A 26,218-nucleotide genomic window follows, 5' to 3' on the forward strand; every position below is an offset into this window, starting at 1 on the left:
GTGCACCCAAGTAACCAATGATGGTTCAGCAGCGAATGAGCAAAACACAAACCAAGCAAGACAAAATACCGTCCTGTTGACATAGTGGCGCTGTAATTATTATTTATCCTTCCTGTGCCCCCAAGCTATGATGACGCTGGAAGAGGGACCAAGAGCTGTGTCTCAGATTACCATTGCTCCAGGAGCCGGTCACTGGAATGACAGACAAGACAGACATAGCAGAACAGTGGTGGACAACCACTGACAGAGAACCACAAGTAGTTCCATTGCCATAGAGTCCCTCAGGAAATAAATCCTATTTATGCCTGAATGCATGAGGCTTTACAGATATCCAGTTGTTTCATGTTGAATTCAAAGAGCCAACATATTTCTGGAGAAATCGCTTCCCAGCTGGAGATGGCTGGACAAGTCTCCGGGAGCAGTGGCGTCTGAGGTTGGGGAAGCTCACCATGGGGGTCTGTCATGGGTTTGAGAGAGGCGAGCACATGCCTGAATGACTTGGGGCAGTGGAGTGGGAGGGGGTACTACGGACAAGGTAAAGATGACCATGTTTTCCTGGTCACTTTTATCACTGAGGCAATAACGACAAGGCTCTGAGGCTGCTGGGTCATCTGGAGTTGGGTAATAGTGCAACATGTATTGATTTTGGATTAGCCAGGATTCAGGTTAAGGAGTGTTTTGTTTCTTCCCCAAAGCAGCTTTCTCTATGCTTACAAAACAAAAATAACATGAAACTCCCAGTTCTGCAGCTCGTCGGATGCTGTCTCATTGAGCTTTAGGGGCGCACCTGGCCTGTCTCCTGCCAGCCTCACCTCCATCAGCATTCCCACCCGTGGGTGTCCACAGGCCCCATTCCTGCTCCTGCCCTGGCGTCCCTAAGCAGCAGACATTTCAGGTCCTAGGATCCCCTGCACGCCTCTGACCTAATGTAGAAATTCTGGCTGAAATGGAGGGTATGGGGAGTGCCTTTTCCACGATACTTGTCTGTTTTGTTACGTGGTCCCCAGGGCTGCCAGACATTTTCATAGAGAATGTTGCTATTGCTCTGGACCTCTGCTCATCTGCCCTGCAGAAGTCGGGAGCTATACCCTCATTTTCACATCTCTCTCCTCCAGGTACTTGCTACAAAATCCCTTCTCCTTTCCACCAGACAATAAACAAAACCAAACCCTACGCAGGGACACCTGCTCACTCCCTCCTTCACTGGCCAGAGTGGAAATCCCAGTTTGGTTTCAGCTGAGATCTGTTACGAATATACACATAACTCTTCATAAATGACCACGTATTGCACATTTATCTCAGTCTGTCATCACGATAACTCGATAAGAATGTTTTTATTTTTGTTTTAAACCCTCCTACTTTCTAACATAGCTGAGAATTCCAAGGTGCGGGCAAGACAAGCTCAGGATCACACATCCATGGTCTTACCAAGCACGGGTGGTCTGCATACATTTCATGAACTTTTCCTTTCTAATTTTTAGAAATTGATCATGAACAGCTCTTTAAATAAGACTTATATGAGGAAAATATTGATTTCATGGACAAGGCAGTCTTTTTTTTTTTTTTTTGAGATGGAGCTTCACTCTTATCACCCAGGTTGGAGTGCAATGGCTCAATCTCGGCTCACCGCAACCTCTGCCACCCGGGTTCAAGTGATTCTCCTGCCTCAGCTTCCCAAGTAGCTGGGATTATAGGCGTGCGCCATCATGCCCGGCTAATTTTGTACTTTTAGTAGAGATGGGGTTTCTCCACGTTGGTCAGGCTGGTCTCAAACTCCTGACCTCAGGTGATCCACCCGCCCAGCCTCCCAAAGTGCTGGGATTACAGGTGTGAGCCACCGTGCCTGGCCAGGACAAGGCAGTCTTATATAAAGAGTATGCCTACTTTGTGGAAGCATTTTTGTTCCTGTCCCTTTTGCCCTTCATCATCGTCCCATAAAGGATAGAGCACTGAGCCTTCAAGTTGGGCAAGTTGTCAGCACCTTTGACCAAAATCAGTACATGTTTGTATTCAGGAAGGGTCTTTTGAGGTTTCTCAGAGGAATGAAGTTTGAATTTTTGAAATGGCAGAAAGCACTTTCCATACTGGCTGACCCCATCCCTGCCTCTTACCTCTCCATTCTAGATGTGGATCAGAGGCTGTTGAGATATTTGGACATGAGACTGTATTTCTTCTCTCTACTGCTCCCAGAAGCTCAGGTGACAATCCTCTATTTCTTAAAGACTTATGACAGCTTGCCCGTATGACAAGGGCCAATGCCCAGGCCTTTACTTGGTGCTAAAAATCCATTTCTTACCAGAGAGGCCAATTTGTCTTTGTTTTTATCCACTCTCAACATGCACCAATAAGGTCTTAGGCCCATTCATTGACTCAACAAACACCGCGTGCCTAGTGAATGCCAGGGACGTCGCAGACACCTGGGTTGCAACTGTGTCCCTATGCAGACACATCAGTGTGTTTGTGGGTCTTAAAGTCTGTAGAAAGGATATATTAGAAGAAGCAGGCTGGGCGCGGTGGCTCACCCTTGTAATCCCAGCACTTTGGGAGGCCAAGGCAGGCAGATCACGAGGTCAGGAGATCGAGACCATCCTGGCCAACATGGTGAAACCCCATCTCTACTAAAAAAAAAAAAAAATTAGCCAGATGTGGTGGCAGGCGCCTGTAGTCCCAGATAATCAGGAGGCTGAAGCAGGGGAATTGCTTGAACCCGGGAGGCGGAGGTTTCAGTGAGCTGAGATCGCACCACTGCACTCCAGCCTAGGTGACAGAGCAAGATTCCAGCTCCAAAAAAAAAAAAAAAAAAAAAAAAAAAAAGGAAGCAATAGCATCACCAACAACTGTTTTAGTTTAATATGTATTAAGATGGACATGACCCATGAGCTGAGCCACATCCTAACAGGGATATGATGGAGTGGGAGTCTGCTGTTGTTGACTGAATCAGTGAAGGCCTTGCTGAGGAGCGGCCATCAAAATTGAGATGTCAGTTGTGGGAGTAATGCTCTAAGCAGAAAGAACAGCAAATACACAATCCTGTGGTGGGGAAGCAGTGGGTGCCATTGAGGACCAAAAAGTCCATGGTGAAAGGAGGGAAGTGCCAGAAATGGTACCAGTGGAGGGTGAAGGGCAGGGGAGTGACTCCAACATGCAGGGACTTAGGGGCCATGATAAGGAGCTTGGGTTTTAGTTAAGATAAAGAAAAAGCCATTGCTAGATTTCAGGTAGGGAGGATCAGATCGTCGTCTCAGGAAATGAAACCGGTGTTCTCCCAGTTCATCAGGCCTGGAACCTAGACTCCTCCCTCTCTCCCCAGTCCTCCTCTCTGCCCAACACACACACACACACACACACACACACACACAGAAATACACCCACATCACCATTGCTCTTCTCCTGCAGCCATTTCCCCTGAAATAGTGAAATTTCTTAATTGTTTTCTCTCCTTTCGACTCTCTGTTCCTCAATCAATTCTCCACCCGACAGCTAGTGACATTCTTAAAATGCAAATCAGAACCCAACGTGGTGGCTCACAATTATAATCCCAGCTACTAGGGAAGCTAAAGGTGGGAAGATTGCTTGAGGCCAGAAGTTAGAGACCAGCCTGGGCAATGTGGTGCGACTCTGTCTGTAAAAATAAATAAATAAACACACACAAATCAGATATGGTCATCCCTGCCTAAAACAGGTTTGGCAATGAAAATCAAGAGATCTGATATGGATATCGTGTTACCTATTTATTGATGCATTAAAAAAAAACAAAAACAAAAATACCCAAAATGTAGTGGCTTAAAACAGCAAAAACTCTGGATTGGTTAGGCAGAGCTGGGCAGTTCCTTGGCTGGTCCTAATGGGCTCTTTGTGACTGGTCTTGATGGGAAGTTGCTGGCAACAGTGGGTGGGACACCTGGCATGGCTTTAGACCATACCTGGTGCCTTTGCGGGGACAGCTAGAGGCTGAGCATGGCTGGGATGGGGGAATTAGGCCTTTCTCTGTCCATGGAGTCTCAGAGCCTCTCCATGTGGCCTCTCCAGGAGGGCAGTTAGACTTCTGACCTGTCAGCTCAGGCCTTCCACAGGGCCAAGGCAGCAGGCCCAGCTTCACTCCCGCATTGCTGGTCAAAGCCAGTCCCAGGTCCAGCCAGATTCAATGAGGGTGGGGCAGCACAGGACATGACATCAGCTGTCATGGTTCACTGGGGACCACCTTTGTAGGCTGGTGATGAAGTTTCTGTGCAGATGTCAGGCTGATACTTAAGCCAGGAGCTGGAGCCTGTGGAGAAGCTTGGGCAGATGTTCATTTAGAGTTTGTTGGTGCATATGTGGTATTTTAAGCCATAGGAATAAATGCAATCTTTAAGGAGAGTGGGTAAATGGGAAGGGGGACCCAGAACAAAGCTGCAAGGAACACGGTCACTTAGGGGCTTCGAGAGCTGAATGAGTTCAAGGAAGAGTTGGGCATCCTGCAGTGGATGTTGAAGGAGAAGGACCACTGTGGAAGAAGGAAAAATCGAGGGAGCATAGGTAGTTAAAAGTCAAGAGAGGAAAGCCTTCAACAAGGAGGGTGTAGTTGACCATATGGTATGCAGGCAAGGGTTGAATAAGATGAAGACAGAAGATCCCATGGACCTGGCAGCATGGGAGATTTTGGGCAGGAGCCATCTTGGCAGGACAGTGGGCATGCAAATCCAGAGGATGCAAGTGAAGACAGGGCAGTGCCAGGCCGGCGAGCCTTCTGAGAAGCTCAGTTGCAGGACAGCCCACAGTGACAGGCATAGGACCCCCCTTGGTGACTGCAGGACGTCCTGAATCTTCCTCAGTTGCTCCCACTTCCCCTACCTCACTCTCCTTGTTATGCCTGTGTTGATAGATGTATATCTCAATAGAGACACAGTCATATATATATGACATATGTATATCATACATATGTCACAGTCATATAGATAAATTAAAATATATATACTACATATATTATATATCCTATATATATTATGTGTGTGTTTTTGTATATGCCTCTCTATATAGTTGACTTAAACCTTTAACAGCTGGCTGGGTGCCGTTGCTCTCGCCTGTAATCCCAGCATTTTGGGAGGCTGAGTTGGGCAGATCACCTGAGGTCAGGAGTTAAGACCAGCCCTGCCAACATGGCGAAACCCCATCTCTACTTAAAAAAAAAAAAAAAAAAAAATTTGCCTGGCCTGGTGGTGCATGCCTGTAATCCTAGCTACTTGGGAGGCTGTGGGAGGAGAATCACTTGAACCTGGGAAGCAGAGGTTGCAGTGAGCTGAGATTGTGCCACTGCACTCCAGTCTGGGCAACAGAGCAAGACTCTGTCTCGAAAAAAAAAATTTAACAGCTATATGGAAGTATAATTTACCCACCATAACATACACCTGTTTTAAGTGCAAATTCAAAGATTATTAGTAAATTTACAGAGTTGTTCACACATCACCATAATCTAGCTTCAGTCCATTTCTGCCATCCCACCCCAAAAAGACCACTCATGCCTATTTTCAGGCAATTCCCACTTCTGCCTGTAGACCCAGATGGTTCTTCTTGACACTCACTTGATATTTGAGAAATGATGCTTTTACTGTCATTTATTTTGTCATAGACTGGCCTGAGTCCTTGGTACTGTCCCAATCACCAGCTGATCTGGTATACCTGGACTGTCAGCCTGCTCCAAAAAGCAGGTCAGCAGAGGGCTCAAGTCTTGTGCTGGCCTGGAGTGCTGGTGCTTGGTCGGGGAGAAGGGAGTAAGGAAAGGAAGGGCACAGTGACATGGGCCAGTCTGGATCACTGAGACCTGTATTCTATCTTTCCCACCTCCACAGTTCGATTATAAATATTTTTAAATGATCTAATTTCCCAATGAAGCAATTGAGTGGTGGTTTTTCTATTCTTATTCACAAAATCTTTTCTTCAGGCAAAATGTTCTGCCCAGTAATACAACAAATGCCAGCCTGGCTGCCCCGGCTGAATGGCTGCAGTTGGAGGCAACGGTGCTGGCGGATGCCCTGGGGGCTATCCAGAAGCCCCACTGGCTTAGCACTCTAAGGAGAAACAGCTTCCAGTAGCATAACTTCCATTCTGCCAATGTATTTTGCACTTCTGTAATTAGGAAGGGCTTTGCCTCTCAGTCTGCATGTGGAGGTGGGAACTTCTCAGAATGCACCTTCCCTCCATGTGTCTTTGCTCTTGTTCACCCCAACCCTCCGCAGATAACCTTTCTTGTGGCCTGCTGTGATAAGGTTTACATCACAAAGGCCTGGTGATGGTTAGTAGCCATCACTCATTGGGGCAGAGATGTTGCTTTCTGAAAATCAAGTCTAATATAGTGACAGTGTTTAGAGAACATAGGGTAATGGGTGATTAACATGTCTTGTTGACTGTCTTGGATGACTGATGTCTCCAGAGACTTTTTGACCAGTGGTAGTTCACAGTACTCACAGTTAAACACTGAGTGGCTGAAGTGCTGGCATTTGAGGCGAGGATTAGGAGGGAGTCACCTGCTTTAGACATCAGAGACACAGCAGGGTGCACGTTCCTTTGTCCAACTTAAGAGTCAGGCTTGTATTCTCACCCAGAGAGACAGCACATTCATTGACTATGCCTCTGTTGATAGATGTGCATCTCAACAGAGGTACAGTCATATATATGTATACATATATATATACACACACACATATAAATATATATAAAATAGGTATGCTACATACATAATATATAATGTGTGTGTTTGTATGTCTCTCTATGTATTTAACTTAAGTTATTTTATTTTATTTATTTATTTATTTTGAGACAGAGTCTCAGTCTGTTGCCCAGGCTGGAGTGCAGTGGTGCGATCTTAGCTCACTGCAAACTCCACCTCCTGGGTTCATGCCCTTCTCCTGCCTCAGCCTCCTGAGTAGTTGGGACTACAAGCACCTGCCATCACGTCCGGCTCATTTTTTGTACTTTTAGTAGAGATGGGATTTCACCGTGTTAGCCAGGATGGTCTCGATCTCCTGACCTCGTGATTCGCCCACCTCAGCCTCCCAAAGTGCTGGGATTACAGGCGTGAGCCACCGCGCCCGACATTTAACTTAAATTTTAAATAGCTATATTGAAGTACAATTTACCTACCATAACACACACCCATTTTAAGTATAAATTCAAAGATTTTTAGTAAATTTTCTGGGTTGTTTACACATCACCGTAACCCAATTTTAGTCCATTTCTGCCACCCCACCCCAAAAAGATCACTCATGCCTATTTCCAGGAAATCTCGATTTCTACCCCTAGCCCCAGGCAACCACTAATTTACTTTCTGTCTCTATGGATTTGTTTTGTTTTTCTGGAAATTTCATATAATTAAAATTGAACAGCATATAGGACCTTTTGTGAGTGGCTTCTTTCATTGGACATAATGTTTTCAAGGTTCATCTGTGTTGTAGCACACATTACTGCTTCATCCTTTTTTATGACTGAATAGCATTCCATTGAATGAATAGATTAAATTTCATTTATTCAGTTGTTTATTGATGAACAGTTGTGTTGATTTCACTCTCAGGCTACTGTAAAACATGCTGCTCTGTTCATCTGATATGTATGTTTCTACTTTGTGGCTCAGTTACTTATCTGTGGCTGCATTTCTCATTGCAGGCTGTTAGACTATCTAAGTGCTGTTGGCTAAACTGGAAATACCAGAACTCAGTCTTGTATTTGTTCTTTTGATCTTGGGGCTAGTTATGGCCATTCTCCCTGAAGATGTTTTGTATGTACAGTCAAAGCTCCCCAAGAGAATAGCAACATGCAGTGCAATAGCCAGAAAATCATAGCTGATAGGTTGGTTAGAATGAATTTTTTAAAATGGAGAACTATGTATTTTTAAATTGTAGTAAAATAAATGTGGCATAAAATTTACCATTGCAATCACTTTTAAGTGTACAATTTTATGACATTAATTACATTTCCATGGTTGTGTAATGCATCTCCAGAACTTTTTCATCTTACAAAACTGAAATCCTGTTCCCATTAAAAAACTCCTATTTTCTCCTCCCTAAGCCCCTCAACTCAGCCTTCCATCTCTATGAATTTGACTACTCTAGATACCTCATATAAGTGGAATCATACAGTATTTATCTTTTGTGATGGCTTATTCCACTGGGCATGATGTCTTCCAGGTTCACCTATGTTGTAGCGTGCATCAGAATTTCCTTCCTTTTTAAGGCTGAATAATACTCTGTTGTAAGTACAAAGGGTCTTTAAAAAGTTTATTGTATATGGGTATTATGAAAATATTATGTATGGATTTCAAAATCGTTTTTGTGACAAAAGCAACCTGTACTGACTTGTTGGGACATGTCTGAGCAGGGTCTAGTTTGAGGCACTAAGAAGGATGAGACATTGGTTGGAAAAGAGTACCCACTGGAGCCCCATGAATTCTGCTAAAATCGAAACAAGAACTAACGTTAAATTTAGGGTGAAGCTTACATGGAAGAATGGTGAAATCATTGCTGTTTTATAAAAAATTTATGGGGACAATGCCCCAGAGAAATCAGCAGTTTATAAATGGATAATTTGAAGAAGGGATGATATGAAGTTGAAGATGAAGCCCAAAGCGGCCAACCATCCACATCAATTTTCAAAAAAAAATCATCTTGTTCGTGCCTTAGTTGAAGAGGACTGAGGATTAACAACCAAAGCAATAGCCAGCACCACAGACAACTCAACTGGTTCAGCTTACACAATTTCGACTGAGAAATTAATGTTGAGCAAACTTTCCACTTGACGGATGCCAAAATGATTGCACCCAGATCAGCAGCAGATAAGAGCCAAGCTTTCAATGGACTTTTTAAACAAATGGGATCAAGATCCTGAAGCGTTTCTTTGAAGAATTGTAACAGGACATGAAACATGGCTTTCTCAGTATGATCCTGAAGACAAAGTACAGTTAAAGGAATGGCTATTGAGAAGTGGAGAGGTGGTCCAACCAGAGCAAAAGCAGACTGGTCTAGAACAGAGGTCTTGACAGCAGTTTTTTTGGGATGCTCAAGGTATTTTGCTCACTGACTTTCTGGAGGGTCAAAGAACAATAACATCTGCTTATTATGAGAGTGTTTTGGGAAAGTTAGCCAAAGCTTTAGCAGAAAAACACCTGGAAAAGCTATGCTGAGGATTCTTCTCCATTACAGCAATGCTCCTGCTCACTCCTCTCATCAAACAAGGGCGATTTTGTCGGAGTTTCCATGGGAAATCATCAGGCATCCACCCTGCAGTCCTGATTTGGCTCTAATATGGTTTGGCTGCGTCCCCACCCAAATCTCATCTTGAATTGTGGCTCCCATAATCCTCATGTGTTGTAGGAGTGACTCGGTGGGAGGTAATTGAATCATGGGCCTGGGTTTCCCGTGCTGTTCTCATGATAGTGAATAAGTTTCACGAGATCAGATGGTTTTATGAAGGGGAGTTCCCTGGCACATGCTCTCTTGCCTGGCACTATGTAAGACGTGACTTTGCTCCTCATTTGCCTTCCGCCATGATTGTGAGGCCTCCCCAGCCACGTGGAACTATGAGTCCATTAAGTCTGTTTCCTTTTTAAATTACCCAATCTCGGGTATGTCTTTATTAGCAGCATGAGAGTAGACTAATGAGACTCCTTCTGATTTCTTTTTGTTTCCTATTCCTAAAACACCTGTAAAGGGCACCCATTTTTCTTCAGTTAATAATGCAAAAAAGACTGCATTGACATGGTCACATTTCTAGGACTCTCAGTTCTTTAGGAATGAACTAAATCACTTACAAAAGTGTCTTGATGTTGATGGAGCTTATATTGAGAAACGAAGTTAATATTTTTAATTCGTATCTTCTAATTCTGTTTTTTTAATGAACATTTTGAAGTCCATTTGTACACATCACATTTTGTTTAACCATTCACTCCTCAATAGACGCGTGGGCTGCTTCCATATTTTGGTTATTGTGAATAACACTGCTTTAAATCTTGGTGTACAAAGTCTGCTTGAGTCCCTGCTTTCACTTCTTTTAAGTATATACCAACACATGGAATTGTTGGTCATATGGTAATTCTATTTTTAAATTTTTGAGGAACTGGGTTAGGATAGATTTTAAGTGAGCCTTCAATTTTCAATTATATTCTTCTTTTTACCGTTTCCTTCCTATAGTGTGTTTATTAGTGTAAGTATTCAAATTTAATCCTTAGGGGGGCAAGGATTATTTTGACTGCCCTTTATGTATTGAACAGAAATTTTGGCATCAACGATTGGGGTGACAAGTAACTAGGGGAGCCTGACATTCTTTAATTTCACAACAGTAATGCATTAAGAAATTTCCTTCTTTTGGGGTTATGGAAACATCAGACTCTCAGTAATTGTTCCCCAAATGCCTGCCCCGCACAGTGCATGCCAGGGAGCAATCACACACGGGCTCTGGCCTCAGTGGCTCTGAAAACCTTTTAGATCCTTAAGCCCAGCACACAGGGGAGTACATCAGGTAACTTACTGTTTTCTAATGGAGATTGTTATGAAAGGACATGGATTATTGTCAGATACTCTTCCCAGAGGTAAAAATTTGGTGGGATACTTAGGCACAAGTCCATCAAAACTGAGGCTGGGATAGGGGAGTTACAAGAGGAAGATGTCACTAAATCTCCAGCAGTTCCAGTGAGCTAACCAGAATGATTTTTTGAAATGCTCCAGTAAAGGAAGTGAAAGTAGCTGGTAACATCCTTTTCTGCTTTGATGGTGGGTGGGAAGGAGTCCAAGGAGAGGTGCTCCTGGGGAAAGGAGCACATCGGCTGTAGCTGCGGCAGGTAAGGGCGAACAGCCCAGGGCTTTGCAGCGGCTGGCTGCCCAAGATCCCTGATTGCACCGGCAGAGGCTGACATTCTGTGGCATGTCCAGAGTGTGGCTTCCATTTGGGGCCATCTATGTCCAGGGCATCTGGCAGGGAGGCCACTTTTGCTGTGTTAATAAGCAGAGCAGCAGTACGTGCTGTTGGCAGCCCCTCTCGTGGGGTGGCTGTGAGAACAAAGGGAGTGAGATGTGTCACATACCTGGCAAGGTGCCTAGGACACCAAATCATTGCAGGCATGATACTTCTCTTGTGTGTGAAAGTGTCCAGGCAGCTCAATGTGGTGGGCTGGGTGGGAGGGGTCCAGGTGTTCTTTGCAACGACAACTTGACCTCTGTTATCCGTGGTGGACAATTTGGAAACCTTCAGTGTGTCCAAATGGGACCAGTACCATGGGGAAGGGTGTGTGCCAGGCTTGTTGAGAGCAGGCTTTGTCTTCCTGTGCTGGCTGCTGGGCCTGAGGGTGGTTCCAGTGTATGTCTGTGAGCGAGTGTCTACGTGTGTGCATGTGTGCATGCTTTTACATGTGTGGCACTTGTGTGTTAGTGTGTCTTTGTGTGTATATGGTATGCATTCATATACCTGCATGCACACTTGTATATGTGCATACACATGTGCGTGTCTCAATCAGGGCCTGCCGAGTATCAGAGACTGCAAGCTTACCAGGTCCTTGGACACAGTGTCTGCAGTCCTGCTGGTGTGTCCCTGGGGTGATGGCAGGTGGAGGACAGGGAGTAGGGCATGTGAAGGTCAGGCTGAGGGTGGAAGATGGGGCTACACACTGCTGAGGGAAGGTGTGCAGGACCAAGCCTTGCTCTGGGACCTTCCAGTGCTGAGTGGGAGCTGGGAGAATGCAGGATGCCAGGGCCAGAGGGGAATCAGAGTCGGGCCTGCTGTACCTTGTTGGATCCATGGACTGTCACTCAGGGATTCTGGATTCAAGGCCAGAGAGCCTAGATTTGACAGTCTCAAGGCTCCAACCTCCATATTCCACTTTAGTGGGAGGCTGTGCCAAGGTCTGCACCATCCTCTTTAGCGAACAAACAGGTCCTGTGCTGCTGAATCCTTCAGGCGGTGAGTGGAGCCCATTTCCCCATCCTTGAATCCTGACTGTTACTGGCCCAGACTGAGGTGACGTCCTGCCTCTTCTAGGCTAGGCCTTAGGAGGTCTTGGCAAGTCGTCTGTGTCTCTGGGGTCCTGCACTGCTGGAGGGAGTAACCACTTGGAGGAGAAAAGAGACACGCCACCCAAGAACCAGATGCAAAGTCCAGACAACCTTGAATCCTCCCGTCGGGCTGAGCAGCTCCAGCTGGTGCCACGTGGATCAGAGACAGCTGTCTTACCAAGCACCATGTGCTTTTCTGAGACACAGCATGGAAAGCCAAGAGATCGCTGCTACTTTAAGTGGCTCCATTTTGGGGTGGCTTGTTATGCAGCAGCAAGCAACTGAAACACCACGAAGGATCCACATCCAGCCATTCGGTCACTTGATTCCTATGAGCTACAGCCCACGAGTGCAAGCCGCCCATTGTATAAGAGGCTGGCCACAGCCACAGGGCCCTGACAAAAGGGGGCATCATCACTTCCCTTAGTGCTGACATCAGCGAAACAAAATTCGTACTCTGTCGACCTCTGCTCTTTAAAGCAATCAAAGACAAGTTCTGAAAAGTGGAACATCTCAAAAATATGTTGTGATGAGGTCACTGCTCAGTATATTTTGTTTAGTCGAAGTTAGAGGCAAAACCATTCAGGGGACTGTGTGGGGCATAGTATATAATGACCCTCGACAACCCACTTTAATTACTGCTATTCCCAGTTTACAGATAAGAAAACTGAGGTTTAGGTCAACTAAGTTGTGCTCAAGCTTACACAGCTGGGAAGAGTTGGAAGAGGAACTTACTCAAATTTCTAGCTCCAGACATCCGGCATACATATTACCGCTCATACATCAAAGGCCCTCTCAGTTAATACAAATAGTCTTATTTAAAATAACTGTTTATTCTATGATGTTAAATTTTTATCAAAACTTATTCAAGCATCAAAGAGTAGATTTCTTCTTGGCTTAATCCTGGTGGTCTAAGGAATTCTGCTTTATTATGAGTAAGTTCCTTCTCTTAATGTGCTTAAAGGGTTTCCATGCTGAAGGGGACAGGACTAATGATGCTGTAATCTCTGCTTTGTAGGGCAGAGATTCATTCCATGGGCTACTATGTATAGTATCACTCCCTAGCCTATGGGAGTGATTCTAACTTGATAAGTGTTACAGAAAACATATTTGGATCTTAGTTCTGGGAATCCCTGTGAGATTCCCTGTGAAATCTGGTGGTGGCTTACTGTTTGCCAGAAACACAAGTGCCTTTGGGAAAGGGCTTCCCAGGGGTGGGCAGAGTCTAAGGTGTGTGACCGTAAGAAAACTCTCACTTACAATGTGGCGCATGGTGTTGGCAAGATTATTCCATTGGAACCAAAGAATCAAGGCAGAACCCCACTGGATCTGCTGGGAAAGTGTGGAGTCAGGACTCCAACCCTATTCTCTTCCGGTGACCCTGGAGTCCAGTCCAGGGAATCCTGCTCTGGAGGCCCCTCCAGCTCTTGCAGATCAGAGTCACTCCTCATTCCTAGCACCCCCAGGGCCTGGACCAGTGTCCTTCCTCAAGAGGCAGTCTTCCACCTGGCCCTCTGCTCCCACAGGGAAGCTGCCACAGGCCCTCCAAACTGCCAGCTCCCACAAAGAGGGTGCAACCAGGTCCCAGAGGGGCTCCCCCCACCCAGTATCTGAATTTCAATCAACACCGGCAACCCAGTCTGACATGCTCATTGGGGCCAATGAAGCCAATTGTAGGAATGCTGTCATGAAATGGTCTGGGGAAGAGGCGAGGAACATGAGCCCTGGGTTCACAGCTCACTGCAGCCTCAAGCTCCTGGGCTCAAGTCCCCCTCTCATTTCAGCCTCCTGGGTAGTTGGCACTACAGGCATGTACTGCCATGCCCAGCTAATTTTGAATGCAACTTTTTTTTGTAGAAATGGAATCTCACTATGTTGCCCAGGGTGGTCTCAAACTCCTAGCCTCAAGTAATCCTCCTGTGCTGAGATTATAGGTGTAAACCATCACAGCTGGCCCTGACTTCTCTTAACGTTTCACCTTCTGCCTGGTCATGGATACAAGAATAATAGCAGTGCCTTCTCAAGGGTGCTAAAAGCTACAGCATGTTTCCCAGGGGTGCCCTCCTGGAGGAGTATCATGGTGCTTACGGTCTGGCTCACAAGGAGGCATCTTTCAGGCTGAGACTACTAACTGTCCTTTCTTCCCTCCCCTCCCACCCGGTATCGGAGCTGACTGAGAAGCCAGTCCCTTGCACCAACATGACTGTGACTCCTTCCTGTCACCATCATTGTGTGGACTCGTGGTCTCGGGGGACTCAAGCTGCTCATGAGTTGCCCCTTAGCAATGCATGAGACTGATCTGCTTCCCTGCTCCCCAGGAGCTATGTGCTCAAGGATATCCCAACTCCCAGATCTGTCCCCAAGTTGCTGGAAACAGCCCACAACCACAGCCTGCATGGGACCTGTACCACCATGCCAGGCAGCAGGGCAGCTCTGGTAGTCAGGTACTTACTTGGAGATGATGTCCTTCAGACCCTGGGGTTTCTGAAGCCGATCCAATCATAAGGCTGCATTTGAAAGGAACAGAGGAGTTGCAGGTCTCTTGTAGCTCTTCGAGGTCATGTGATCTGCCTCTACTTGGAGTCCAGAGACCTGATTCTCCCTCTGTGCATAGGACTCAGTCCCCAGGACTGTGTCTCTGCATGTGTGTGTGTGTGTGTGTGTGTGTGTGTGTGGGTAGTTGTAAGGTCAGCCTCACTCCCTACTAGAAAGCTGCTGACCCCTGCCCACAGACAGCAGCCATCACTCAGCCGGCACAATGTGCAGGAAAGGGCTGATGATGAGACCCCGCAGCTCAACCTGGGCTGAGGGTAGGCTTCAGCTTCCCCAGGACACAGGCTGTTGCTGAGCCCTGGCTTGCCTCTTAGGAAGCCACAGGCGTGAGGTTGACTCCTCGGGGAATAAGCCAATACCAAGTGGAGAAGCGAGGATGTGTGGCCAACCAGCTGGTGATTCTGTGGGGTAATGGGGCAGATGGGGGAGCTGGACCCTGCACCCACACACGCAGTTTCCAGAACTTATGTGGCACTAGCACTCGCATGGAGAGGGGATTTCTGTGCAATGGAATGAGCCAAAGTTGAGTCCCAGAGCCCCAGAGTTCTTGCTCTCCAGGTACTTTGAAAAGGAACCAAGCATCCAGAAACTATGAAAAATTACAAATGGTCCAAGTGTGGGATGCGATTTTGGGCAACTGATGCCCAGGAGATGGGTTTGACACACGGGACTTGCAGAAAAAGAATCCACCCTGGTGAGCCCCTTGGCCTGCAGTGCCCATCACAGGTGGTCATCATCACGGCGGGCCCCTGTTCTGTTTTCCACGTTGTAATCAAGCCCTGGACAAGGCATGGAGGGCTTACCCTGGGGACGGAGAGGAACAGAACACTCACAACCTTGACCACATAACGAGAGACAGGAGCAGGGCAGGGAGCAGAGAGCCAGGGGAGCCCTTTGGGGCTGTCTCCTCAATTCCTGGAGTGGGAGTAAAGGGATGCTGGAAGAAAAACCCAGATAAAGAAATTTAAAAAGAACAAAAATAACAAAGCCACTAATACTTAAGAATAAGAGCCACAAGCTCATTTTCTCTCCTCATCCAGCCTGGTTGTCTCCTTCCCTCCTTCAGCTCCCAGCTCACTCTCCATCAGGGACTCTGTTTTAATGTCTGCTCATCCTCCATGGCAGCCTACATAAGTTCCATGTGAGCTGTTTATTAGTTGACAGTTTGCCACGGGCCTGGCTGCTCCAGAATGCAGAGACATCACCTCCTTCTTTGAGAGGCTTCTCCAGAGCTGGGACAGTGCTTTGTTCCTAGTGGGTATATTCCATGCTCTTCCCTGTGGCTTCCTTGTGTCTGTCCTGTGCTTGTGTCTGCAGCTGCGTCTTTCTCCATTTACCTCCCCTAGGATATGTTCACTGTATTCAATGAGCCTTGTGCCCCACACACCAGCCTGGCCCCCTTCTGCCTGGGGTGTTCGCACCTGGCATATCCCCTGACCTAATGAGCTCCTTCTAGCTTGCCCGTCAGCATAGGCATCACTGCTTCTGAAGTGGGGATGTCTTTGATCCTGGCGGGGCAGGCAGACCTCTTAGTTGTGCTGTGCCATCCTGGAGTGCCATGCATGGTGGGGGGACTTCAGGACAGATGCATGGGCCCCACCCCCGGGCTTCTGGGCCAGGTGCAGCTAGACAAGCTGGGCATGGTCTCTGCAGGGCCACCCAGCTCGGGCTGCCCTTCTGCATCGCAGCGCAAGGGAGAGAGCAGCTTTGCCGGAGAGCAGAAAGAGCCTGAGCTTTCACACTGAATGGTCCTACCGTGGATGTCTTTTTCTGGGAGTTGCTGGGATTGCCAACTCTGGGCCTGGGGGTGTTGGGGACATTAAGGGCTCTGAGGTTCCATCTCCAGCTACTCAGAAAGGGTTCCTTGTGTCATTCATCCGGCAGCTTGCTTATCTTATCCCTCTTTTAGCAATTGTCATACTGCATTAAAGTTAGTTTGCTGGTCTGTCCATTAGCCTGGCTGGTTTTGAGGTTCCAGACTCTGTTTATTGACCATTATGTCTCCGGCACCTCGGAAAGCTTTCTGTGCTTGGAGTCTTTGAATGAGGCTGTGAGTGGTTGACGAGACTCTGAGCCAACACGGGTGGGAGGGGGCTGCTGGCCAACTCACTCACCAGACCGCCTTTACTGTCTGTTTACTGTCTGTTTACTTTAAAAGAATGCCTTGGTGGTCTGAAAACCTTCCTAAGTGCCAAATGAGAGCATCTCAAAGCTGGCAGAGCCCCTGGGTGTTATCAGGGTGGAGAATCACGTTCCTTTCATTCTCTGATGGGAGCGTGCATGTGTGTGCGTATGCCCATCACCCTCCACTGGCTTCACTCATGATCACAGATAAGGGGAAAACACTTACCTTGGACTTTGGATTGAAACCAGATCAGGAGACTTAGTCACCCCAAACACAACCTCAGAAAGCATGAAGATAATATGGAACATCAGCCCGTGTAATGCAGCAAAAGCTCCCCTGTGAATGAGTTTTAAACTTTTTTTTTTTTTTTAAACATCCTGAATGTTTATGAGTACATGCTGATGCCTTCTTAGCTGTTTGTTGGGTGGGTGGGACAGCCAAGGGGCACTGTTGATTTGAGCACAGCAGAAGCAGGCTCTGAACAGTCCCGCTTGCTGCCTTGTGCACAGAGCAGAGCAGTGCAGGCCCTGGGGTAGTGCAGGGAAGAGCAGCTCTGACCTGGGAGGTGCTTCTCTCCATGCTGCCGTAAACCTAAGACTCTCTTTAAGTTGTCCAAGATCAAGGGCTGCTTCTGATGAAGAGGGAGCAGAGGTCAGTAGTAGCCAGTGTGTTTAACCAATGGCAGTGACGGCCAGGGCATCTCCCAGGGGAAGGGACAGCGTAGCTATAAAGGCCCACCAGGAAGAAAGGCCCCATTTGCCAGTTGGCCAAAGAGATCCAGCCTCCTTCCTCTAGATTCAGGATTTAAAAAGGGTATGTGATTTTGTCCTCTGTTGGGAGAAAACGAATTAGGGGTACTTCAAATTGTGTTTAGTCAGAAGATACACCAAGTTAAAAACAGTTACTTAAACTTCAATTGTGTGTGTGTGTGTGTGCGCATGTAAGCCATGTAATTGCTTCATGCACTCGCTCACTTTTGAACTTAAAAATCGAAGTATTTTAGAGATGAACTTCATTGTTCTTAGATTTTGAATGAGGCTATTTTCTTCACTTAGGAGTGTCTGCCTTTGCTAGTCAGCCAGGCTTCCAGTGCAAATAGGCTGATTTCTGCAGTGTGGATCTTAACAGAAACTTGCCAGAACCGCCTTACATCTGCTAAATGATTTATTTGGAAAATATATGCGTTAGTCATTACAAAGATGTGGATGAAATCCAGTTGCCAAATAACGAGTATCATGTACGTGAAGGATTATCATCAGATCATCAGATGGGGATGACTCAAAGTACTGCTTCTTGTAATATATTAAATGTGTAAATACTTCATACAAAGACACAGCCAGAGAATATCAAAAAACATCACAGCCAGCACAGGACAGTATCTGCCTGGCACTCTTTGCAGAAGGCAGCCACACTCTCCATTATCCCACCAAGGCCACTTGCCTGCCCACCATTGGATTGGAATTGTAGGGCTTGGTTCAGCCAGGAAACTCCTTTCAGTCCCAGGTGTCTGAAAGGAGAGGTAACCAGGAGTAACTTAACTAACCAAATTGCTAGAGATTAGTCATGCTTGATATAAGGCTTCATGAAAAAACATCCTACAGGGAGATTCTGGTAGGATTTAAGCAGCACAGGAACGCTTCCATCTCCATATAAAAGTTAGACAATGCGTCTTCTTCAAACCAAACCCTGGCTGGGGATGAGGAAATCTGCAGACAGAAATAGCCAATCTCTTTGCCTCAGCGCCAAGAAACAGCAATGACCATTCTTTTCTTTATTTTCTGTGCAGAACTTTTCTGGAATATTCTGGGCCTTCTTTCTACAGCTCAGCCATAAGGAATTGGAAAGACTGAGCAGGGCATTTGTCCTGGAGTAGGTCCGTGTGTCCTTTTTATTTTCAAACATTCATACTTCAGTCTGCTAGAGCCACTTTCCCTAAGCATGAAAGAGTCCTAGAAGCCAGCCCTGCCACTCCTGTGGGATTTTCCTGGTCCACATCTTTCATCTAGGGCTGTGCAAAGCAAACTTGAGAGGTTCAACAGATACATTTCCTGAATTGGGAGAGGGAAACAAGAAATTCATCTTTTTGAGAGTGAACGACTTAAATATCACTGCTTTTAGAAAATTCAAGAGTAATCTTATTTACCCTAAAAGCTATGTGTGGATTGTCAAAATGTACATTTGGAAATATCACAGGCCGTGCACAGTGGCTCATGCCTGTAATCCCAGCACTTTGGGAGGCTGAGGCAGGTAGATCACCTGAGGTCTGGAGCTCGAAACCAGCCTGGCCAACATGGTGAAACCCTGTCTCTAATAAAAATATAAAAATTAGCCAGGTGTGGTGGCACCTGCCTGTAATCCCAGCTACTCAGGAGACCTAGGCAGGAGAATTGCTTGAACCCGGGAGGAGGAAGTTGCAGTGAGCCGAGATCACGCCATTGTACTCCAGCCGGGGCCACAGAGAGAGACTCCGTCTCAAAGAAAAAAAATAGTACCACAGAATTAAGTAGAAATGTCTATAGTAGAATGAATTTTCTGAGAAACAAATTGAGATTTATGTTCCTGCTACTGCGGGGTCTCCCTGCTAAGAGAGTGAAAGGTAACATCTCTTTCCCCCTCAAGAGGGGCAGGGGAGTCTGTGTCTGTGCTCTGGGCTCCTTTGGCTTGTTGTGTTTAGGGCTGAACAGAAAGAAAGGTTGCCAGGAATCTAGGGAAAGACCCTACACAGAATTTGGAAGAGCCCCAGGAGACCAGCCAACTCTGACTTGCTGGCTAGCTTGCAGGGAGAACTGGGGTGCTGCTGCTTTGAAAGGAAACAGAGTGTGGCTTGCTCATTTCCCTGGACAGTGTAAGCATCAAACAACTCAAGGGATGGGGAAGGAGCCATGAGATGTGACTGATGCTGGTCTTCCCACTTCGTGCATGGGGTTTGGGGATGATCCGATTTGCCTTAGAAAAGATACGGTATTTCTTTTCATGTCAGTAGGCTCCATGGCTTACTTGGATGTTTCAGCCAATGCATGCATTCAATATATGCGTCCCGTAGCCAAACTTTCTAGTTCACTGATAAATGACTTCAGTTCCCTAGAGGAAGGGCAAGGAAAGGAAGAGGGAGAAGAGCCACTGCCCCATATTCACGCTTCTCTTCTCCTCTGGAAGCAGAGCCTGGTGTCATTCCACGTGGCCACGTGCCCATGAAGGGGTGGTGTTTCCCAGCCTCCTTGCCACCAGCCAGGCCCGATGAGAAAGATGGCTTTAAGGGAGGGCACGTTACCTTTTCCTTCTTTCCCTCCTTCCGTCCTCCGATGGGAAAACAGCTCAGCGGTCAGGCACTGCAGCAGCGCCCTGGGAACATGAGGCGAGGAGAGAGGCCTGGGCTTCGGGAGAGCCGAGTAGAGGGTGAAAGTCTGGGACCTTGGTCCTCTGGGTGTTGCCACAGCAGCTCCCCTTGGGAGGGAAATGCACCTTCGCCCTGAGACTGTCTAAAAACCAAGCTTGGCTGCTGTTGGGAGGATCCTGGGTCAAAATGAAATAAATACCCCCTTGCTCGGCCAGAGAGAGGCGATGGACCGTGTGAACTCACTGCTTCCCTCCGTCTGTGCACAGCGGTTGCTGAAAAGAGGAAGTCACAGCCTGGGGGAGTGGGGCGGCACAGACAATTCTTGAGTTTTGAAAGCTATTGGCCCCAGTGAGCCCTGTGCTCCTTGGGAATAAAAGGCACGAGATCCCCCAACCCCATTTCGCATTTCCATTTTAAAGGGTGTGTAAAGTCAGTGCAAAGAGATGTAGTTATTTCCCTGTATGTAGTCAGGGGTTTCTCTGAGCTAGGCCTGCCTTTCTCGCAGAGGACAGAATGGCATCCATTAAGACATGTGATTTATAGGGCATTGTTTTCTATCCCCAAAGGACGCTGCTGTATTTTCTGTCTCTGCCCTCTTCCTTCTCTCCTGCTTCTCACCCTCTCATTTTTCCACAGTCTCACTGTGTTGTAGTAACACCTTACAACTGCCTTGGCCCCAGAGCCCTTGCCTCTGGGCCCCTCTGAGGTGCCTCCCAAGCACCACGGTCATCTCTGGATCCTTGGCCATGTGTGTGACGTGTCAGTTTGCATCATTTATCTTGAAATGGAGCCCCCGCCCTTGGGCTTATATCAATAGCCTCAGGGCCTCACTGAACAGGGCATTCTTTCAGACCCTTTGAAAGAACAGGTGAGTCTCCTTGATCTGTGAGTCTTGTATCATTCCAGAATTTCTTTGATCCTCAAAGCAGCTCTTAGGCCCGCCAGCTGGGAGGTTGATGGGCAGATGCTGGGGCCCTGATACCTTCCCAGGAAAACTTCAAGGCTGGGACTCTAAGGAAAAAGGGCCGCTTCCAAGCTGTAGGTTCATTGTACCAACATCAGCAGGGTTATAGCACTGATAAAACAATAACAATAGTGGCCTCTAGCCTGTGAGGGCGTCGCAGTGCAGCCCTTGCTACAGCTCCAGGCCCACCAAGCAGTCTCTCAGATGACCACAAGCCTGCACAGCAATAGTAAGAGATGCATCACAAGCTGGGCACGGGGGCTTACTCCTGTAATCCCAGCACTTTGGGAGGCCGAGGTGGGTGGATCACCTGAGGTCAGGGGTTCGAGACCAGCCTGACCAATATGGAGAAATCCTGTCTCTACTAAAAATGTAAAATTAGCTGGGCGTGGTGGCTCATGCCTTTAATCCCAGCTACTCAGGAGGTTGAGGCAGGAGAATCGCTTGAACCAGGGAGGCGGAGGTTGTGATGAGCCGAGATCACACCACTGCACTCCAGCCTGGGCAACAAGAGTGACACTCTGTCTCAAAAAAAAAAAAAAAAAAAAAAAGAGATACATCGCTAGTAGGGGATTTTTCTTCCTCCTCCTCCCCTTTCTCTTCTCCTCTTGAAAGGGTCTTGAGACAGGTAACATATTAATACATCAAAGTTAAGCCACAGGAAACAGCCAGCCTTTCTAACTGAAGACCTGTGTGTTTAGCAGATGGCCCCACATGGAAAGTACCCGCCTAAAGTTGACTTCAGTGGTGGAAACCTCAGGGTGGGAATGGGGTTGATAGGAGCAGGATGAGGCAGTCTCCTGGAAGTAGAGAAGAGAGGAGGCTGGCGGCAGAAGGGACACCCAAGTGCCCACTGGAGAAAAATTTCATACTGATGATTTGATGGGAAAGAATAAAGCCAGGTAGGTCTCACGCGTTCATCCTGTGCACAGGTGGGATGGGCTTGAAATCTAATTTCTGGTAGTGAGCCCTACCTTCAGCCTTTCCAAATGCTATTTCAGAAGAAGGGGGTACAAACTTCTCCTAACAATTTTTGGGAAAGCCAAGGAAAGAGTTTATATTACTTATCAGCAATAACACCTCGTAAGGATTGTGGTTAAATATTTCTATTTCTTTATTTATTTTATTTATTTATTTTTGAGATGGAGTTTCTCTCTGTTACCCAGGCTGGATTGTGGTGGCACAATCTCGGCTCACTGCAACCTCCGCCTCCCGAGTTCAAGTGATTCTCCTGCCTCAGCCTCCCGAGTAGCTGGGATTACAGGTGCCCACCACCACGCCTGGCTAATTTTTGTATTTTTAGTAGAGACGGGGTTTCACTGTGTTGGCCAGGCTGGTCTCAAACTCCCGACCTCAGGTGATCCACCTGCCTCAGCCTCCCAAAGTGCTGGGATTACAGGCGTGAGCCACTGCACCCAGCCAAATACTTACATTTCTTAATAAAGAATTCTGCTGTCTTGTTAGCCAAATTGTTTCCTTTCCTTCACCGGATAAATTTCTCAAGATTTTCCCTATTATCCAGCTAATGTCCAACCCCTGCCTTCAGCTTGGTACTCTACTTAGCAAGACACAGGACACTCACGGAAGCCCTGCCCCATGGAGGTCTTTCCTCTTCCACTGGCTTTCCAAGGAACTTGTCCAGGAAGACAGGTCCCCGCTAATTGAATGAGATTATCCTCCTGTATCTGATACATCGTCTCACTGAAATAGACATTTTTTTGAGATAGACAATATGCACTGCCTCTTGTAATTGTCACGATAGCCCAGCAAGGCTGACACAGATGAGAAAGCTGAGGCTCAGAGACATTAATTAATGCGCCTGAAGTGACACAGTGAAAATGTGGCAAAGCCAGACCTGAAACTCATGTCTGGGTCCCCTGACCTCTTTTGCCACTTGATCTCTCAGTTGACACCATGGGCTTCACTCTATTATCTGTGTGCTGGGTGTGTTTTGTTCATAGAATCACATGGCTGTGAGTGTTCTTGGGTTCTATCCGGAATTATACCAACTGAAACGAAAAATTATTTGTACCATGTATAGAACATACACCGGTATAGAGGTATATTCTGATACAAAGCTATAGATGGATTAGGATTTTTAGCTGGAAACTATCTGATCTTTAAATTATCTGAAAAAAAAGTTGAAAATTGTTTTCAAGTGCCACTGTTCATCTCAGTCCAAATTTAAACCTCATGCTCAGATGCAAACGTGCTTGAGAAACCCTATAGTGCTATGGTTGCAATAATCTTTTTCTTTTCTTTTTTCTTTCTTCTTTTTTTTCATTTTTAGCACTCTACAGTTAGCTTTAGGAATGCTTCACATGCACCATGTCTAGTTGACTGTGCGTCTCACAGCTTCGTTGTGACATGGGAAAGCTTGGCACTGCCATTCCTGCTTTGCAGCTGAGACTCATGCATGTTAAAGAACTTGCTTACTGTTCTAACAACTGAGAAACGTAAGCCAGATCCCAGTCCTTCATTTGCATACTCCAGTTCCAGTGCTTTTATGTCTTCATTATTTTCCATTCATTACACATTTATATTTCCTACCATTTCCAGGAACTGTATTAGGCACAGTGAAATGAAAACTGATTAAGACGCAGTTTCATCTTTGTAATAGCTGGCATTCTAGTGAGATGAAAGACTGGAGACTTGATTGGCATGATATCACCTGCCAGATGCTGGGATGGCGACGTGGACACTTGGATGGAATCGCTTGTGCTGCTTTGGGCTGTGGGGGAAACAGGGAGCATCACTGAGTGGGTCTGAAGCATCTCAGTGGATGAGTAAATGTGTTTGGGCAAACGGAAGTGGAAGGAGGTTTAAACCTACAGCATTTACAAAGGAACTGGCATTTGATGGCCAGTGAGAAAGGCAATGTGTTAGGAGCAGAGGAATGCTCAGGAAGATGGAGGAGATGAGAAAAAGAATAGATAATTTGCCCTGATTTGAGGTGAGCCATGTCCAGTGCATTTAAGGCCTTGGAATTTATCCCATAAATCAGCGTTTCTCAAACTGAGCTGTGTGGAATACTGCAGACCACCCATGGATCTACTCTCAGAAATCTGTGCGCTCTTTCCAGTTTTTAATACCGGTGATATTTTAAAATGAAGTATTACAAGTCTATTCTGCATCATCTGGAGAGCCAGCTCAGACCAAGGGGACAGGAGACCACACTCACCTGATTCCAGCGCCATAGGCATTTTCTATTGAGGATTGCTTCCATGCCAAGGAAGGCACAGTGATGTCATGAAGAGGCTTCACAGTAGTTTGAAAGGAGAAGAGGAGGGTGAAAATAAAGTCATCACCTTGAACAAGGTAATCAGGCTGTCGGCATCCATAGAACTCATCTCATTTGTCATGTCGTAGTCACGTGAATGGATGTTCTTGGCACAGCCTGTCTTGTCTTGTTACCTCATAATGGTTTATTAGCAGAAAGTGTTGGAGAAACTATTGAAGAATTTTTTATTTTACTTGCAGAAATAATTATCTTAGAAATCTAATGTAGATTTAAGTAACAGCAAAACGGCTATTGTATTTTCAAGTGAACAAGTCAACTTGACTAATTTATCAACTAACATTTCAATAAAAGTGATTTTTGAGGATGGGTAACTGGCATGTTTGGCTAACTATGAGATGTGATTGTTGAAAACTAATGAACAAAACCTTCAAGAGCTTATTATTCTTTCATTTACCAAGCATTCTTAATGGTATTATTATTAACAAATAAAGCTAAACATTAAATATAGAATTGGACCTGAAGCCACATTTTTATCCTTATTATCAGTCATTTAGAATAAAACAACATCATCGTTCACATTAAATAAATGACTTTAATATGATATTGGTTTTGTAGTTTTGTTTGTATTTGTTTGAAATTATATTTGTTTTTATAGCTAAGTAAGAGTATGAGAATAATGTACTTATATATAGTTTTCATTTGAATGTACTTAAATACAAATAAGAATAACACTAATGATATGATATAATTTGAGGCAACGCTAAAGATTTAAGAATATTATTTTTTCTCTTAAAAGGAGTATGCACATTTATGATATTTGCAAGCAAGCAAGGGAAAAACACTGACTTTTTTTTTTTTTTAAATTAGAGGTGTTTTAATGCATGGTCATATTTTTGTTAGAGATGGGACTTCGATGACAGAGTGGAAAACTCATTGGGAGGGAAGTTGGAATATGGGAGGCTATGAAGCTGGTTCGGTGGTGGAATGAGCAGGAGAGTTGGCATTTCTGCAACTGGATAAAATATTCTTGTGGCTGGCTGGGCATGGGCTGATGCTGAGGTGAGAGTTTATAGTGGTGGAGATTTTGGAATTTGTGCAACTTTCTGGATAATTATACAGATAACCAGGATTGAGAATGCAAAATGTGGCACACATTAGGTAAAAGTTACCAAGTATTGGCTGGGTGTGGTGGCTTACGCCTGTAATCCCAGCACTTTGGGAGTCCAAGGTGGGCAGATCACTTGAGGTCAGGAGTTAGAGACCAACCTGGCCAACATGGTGAAACCCCATCTCTACTAACCATACAAAAATTAGCTGGGGATGGTGGTGTGTGCCTGTAGTCCCAGCTACTCAGGAGGCTGAGGTGGGAGAATCACTTAAACCTGGCAGTCAGAGGTTGCAGTGAGCCAAGATCGCGCCACTGTACTCCAGCCTAAGTAACAGAGTAAGACTCCATCTCAAAAAAATAAAAAAAAAAAAAAAATAGTTACCAAGTATAGTTTGTACATCTGCAAATTTTGTTATTCTAGTAAATACACAACACCCCCACCACACACACATACCTCAAATACCTCCTATTTGAGAAGGCAAAGAGAAAAAGGACCCATGAAGGACAGAATGGATGAATGCGAGGTGCCTCTCAGGTCTAACATTCCATATGTGGATCTCTGATGTTGAAATGATATTAGAAACTATTTTTTTCTTTTGATAATTTGCATAAAGAGTGTAGTATATTTTCTCTAAGATTATCTCTCAAATTAGTACTTTAAAAACTTTCATAGTCAAAAGATAGCAATAGGGCAGTTCTGGTTCCAGTTAAGATGGAGAAAACACACTCTACTCTTTCTCTCCCACAAAATACAACTAAAATTTTGGAGAGAACCCATGGGACAACTATTTGAGGATTCTGAAAAGTCAATGGTGCGGCTCTCTAAAGAGTCTGAGAAGCAAAGGGTAGCAGGCATAGTGGGGAAGAAAATCAGATGGT

This window comes from Theropithecus gelada, chromosome 15, assembly GCF_003255815.1.
Source record: "Theropithecus gelada isolate Dixy chromosome 15, Tgel_1.0, whole genome shotgun sequence".
NCBI classification, from domain to species: Eukaryota; Metazoa; Chordata; class Mammalia; order Primates; family Cercopithecidae; genus Theropithecus; species Theropithecus gelada.